General features: G+C 36.3%; 1 non-coding gene across 1 annotated transcript; it reads left to right on the top strand.

The window, feature by feature from the left end:
- The first annotated feature begins 2,541 nt into the window (after positions 1-2,541).
- On the top strand, positions 2,542-2,662 carry LOC150097727 (U5 spliceosomal RNA). Its single transcript, XR_016549765.1, has one exon. It is a non-coding gene; the product is annotated as a U5 spliceosomal RNA (small nuclear RNA).
- Positions 2,663-3,655: the final 993 nt, after the last annotated feature.

Genomic DNA, 3,655 nt, shown 5'->3' with positions numbered 1-3,655 from the left:
GCATTCAGAGCATGCAGTACATATGGGCACCTCTACGAAGGGGCACCGCCGCTGGATTTCTATCTAAGTTCCCTGTATCGTTACAGGGGCACTTGATAGAAATTGCATGCATGTGGCAAAGACCCTAGCACTGCCACTGTGTGATGCATTACAATGATGATAATAATAATAATTAAACTAAAACAACAACTTGCGAGAGACACAGAAATTAATGTAGTGATTGAACTCACAGGAAATAATGTTTCACTCATCAGAATCAGAGTCCCCTGGACCACATACACAATTTTCAATGTGCTGACCTTTCTTGTGTACAACAAATTGCATCCGGTGTGTGACATGCTCTACAGTTGAGCGTAAGGAGTCGGATTGAATGTTCGTAACAGTCCGTTTTATGTTCTCTTTCAAGAAATGCAAGTTGGGAACGCTTCCAGCATACACAACAGATTTCAAATACCCCATAGCCAAAAGTAACATGGAGTGATATCCCGGGATCGAGGCAGCCATGCCGTCGGAAAGAACTGACTGACAAACCTCTCATTACTGAAATGCTGGCATAAAAGGCACTGTACTGAACATTCAATGTGTGGCCTTGCTCCATCTTGCATAAAAATTATGGAGCCCAAATATTGTCTTTGCTGCAATGCAGGAATGACAAAATTTTCCAGTATTCATCGATAAATCTCTCTAGTAATGGAGCAGGTTACAGGACCTGTAGGGATAATATGCTCAAAAAAGTATGGTCCTATTATGAAATCGACTGTGAAGCCACACCACATGGTTAATTTTGGAGAATGCAGTGGTACTTGCTGGATCACTTGGGGATGTTCAGATGCCCAAATTCTGCAGTTGTGAGTGTTGACCGACCCATTCAGATAAAAATGAGCCTCATCACCCCACAATATTCTCCAAGGCCAGTCATCGACCTCCATTCGGGAAAGAAACGTTAGCGCAAAGGTCATGCTCTTATCATAATCTGCAGTAGTTAGTGCTTGCACACGACTGAACTTATATTGGTAGAAGTGAAGCATTTTCCGTATGATTTTCCAGACTGTACCATAAGCCATATCAAGTTTGCGAACAATGGCACGAGCGCTTGGACCAGTACTGGTCTCTGTGTCATCGAACACTGCAGTAGCAACGTCTGTTATTGTCTCTTCTTGCACTGCTTTCCGTTGTCTGCCAGGTCTAATTCCTAGTGATCCAGTTTCTTCAAACTTCTTTATCATAGCTCTCAGTGCTACAGCTGACAAAGGACCTGTACGCAGGTTATGAAGCCTTCTAAATTCCCGAAGGGCCGCTACGCCATTGCACTGTTTAAGGTAAAACAACTTAACAAGTAAAGCACACTGAGGCAAGGTAGGATGCATATTGAGCACAATTTGTCAGTCATTCGAATAACTGCCTGAACGTTCCCAATCCTTTTTGAGTGGAATTGTTGGCGCTGCTGTCACGTACGCACAGTAAAATTTGCATAATCCTTTTTACCTGCGTTTATTGCAAATATTTGACTGCTTTCGGCTCCGCCAGCGCCAAAATTTCCTCTTTCGGCGACTTTTGGTACTAAAGCTTTTTTCGCAGAACTCTTCTCCCCATGCCTTTGAAAATCTCAATATAAAATATGGTCTCATTCCATGTATTAGTTTGAGCTACAGATACCTCCAAAGAGGGAAAGTTAATTTACCCTGTATATATACTATGTGTTTTCATATACATACATACCTATGATAAAGTTTAATTTATAATTTAAGCATAGTAAGAGATTAACAGCAATAACTAATAATAAAATAGCACAATTATAACAACATACTGTAATAAAGTTATGTGAATGTGAATGGAATCTTAACAACCTCAGCCTGTGTGTAGCTTTCTCCACCTTTGCAACGAGTTGCCATAGTGTTGGGCTACCTCTGGGATCAACCGATTTGTCTATTACTAAAAAAAAGCCATACAGCTTTACTTCATCAATCTAAAATTACATACACAAAGTGGATATTAAATCCGACATTATTTCTAAGCCGAATGTTTGTAGAAGCTATGAAAGTTTCGTAAGTTGGCCTTTCGTAAGTTAATACTGTATTGAAATCAGGATTCATAGCACAGTATATCAAATTAACAGATATCGGAAGTTATACCTGCCTATCTCTTATAAATTTACCAATTATTAATATATATATATTAATCTGATAAAAAAAAAATACGTGTATAAAGAAAAATTGCTAATTTTATACCTCCACAATTATGCCAGTTCATGTTATATGGAATTTTTCCCTCGTGACAGCATCAGGCTAAAGTGTATCTCTTAGTCAAACACCTGTCGAACATGTTCAAAATAATATTTATTAAATAAATGGTATATTTAAAATAAAGTACGTAACATAATTTATAAAACCAATATGTAACTTATACGTTAACTTCAACGTCTTTACCAATTCATGGTTCAATATTTCAAAATAATTATGAAAACGTTTTAATTTTGGTACACCAATAAATAATTTATATCGTGTTATCCTTATACCTTCAAGTTCGGTCTTGTTTTTTTAATCGCTCAGGTTTCCCTTCATAGGTCGTGATAATCTTTCGCCTTTTACTAAAGATTACCGTGGAGGGGAGCATTACAATGAGCCTATTGGCGAATTTTTGTGGTCCCACCTTTTGTTGGGACTTATTTTGAACATAAAAAAAGAATTACACCAATACGTGTATCGCGCACAACAATATCACATTCATACAGGAGGGTACTCCACCCCAAACAACATCTGCGTGTTACTTTATTATTTAGCTATATCTGTGTTTCTTGCGTCTCGCAACTTTTCAGCACATCTTCGTATTTATGACATGTTCTTAGATTTCATTATCAACCTTTTCAAGGATTTAGCCCAGAGTGGCCTGTTCTGGCCTTATCATCGTTGAATTTCTTTAGAGGACATCCTGGTTTATTTTTCCAAATGGTTTGTAATTTAAGTCTTGTTTTGGTAATCTTTCTGTTTTCATTTTTTCAGCATGTTCCATCTATTTATGTTTATATTTTTTTAATTTTTCCTATTACTGATTCCTGGTTTAATTCTTTCATAATTTATTTGTATTAGATGTAGTTTCTGGGAAAAAAAAAAAAAAAACTTCAGTGAATGGGGAAAATACTAATTTCTATTAAACTGACCTATTTCTTAATCAGTCATGTTACTTTATTATAAGAAAAACTATTTTAGACTACTTAATATTCAATCTACATACCACGTCACCTGAATCACTAATAATATTTTAGTTTGTCAACTGCATTATGTTCACTGGTCGATTTATCCATGTGTGAGATGAATAACTAGGGGAAGAAAAACTCTGCTGCAATCAAGCTAGTCTCTAACATTATGCAGGGTCGCCCTTAAGTCGCGAAGTTATTAAGTTTAAACACTTAATAACTTTATATTTATTAATTTTTTTGTTATAATGAAATACAGAACCTGGAGTTTCTTTATTAGTTATGAGTTACAGTCACATTTTGAATCCCTTTGTGACTTAATTTGAATTATTGCTACACTTGCCATGTAACCAAGACTGAAATATACTGTACTTCAATCGAACACTCATTGTCATCATCATTATTATTATAAAAACCTCGATGAAGTCAAAGACTAATCGTGGGAGGTCCCACTGTTACAAT

This window comes from Typopeltis vanoorti, chromosome 17 (genome assembly GCF_054136105.1).
Source record: "Typopeltis vanoorti isolate ZY-2024b chromosome 17, IOZ_Tvanoo_1.0, whole genome shotgun sequence".
NCBI lineage: Eukaryota > Metazoa > Arthropoda > Arachnida > Uropygi > Thelyphonidae > Typopeltis > Typopeltis vanoorti.
This window is presented reverse-complemented; position numbering and strand designations above follow the sequence as displayed.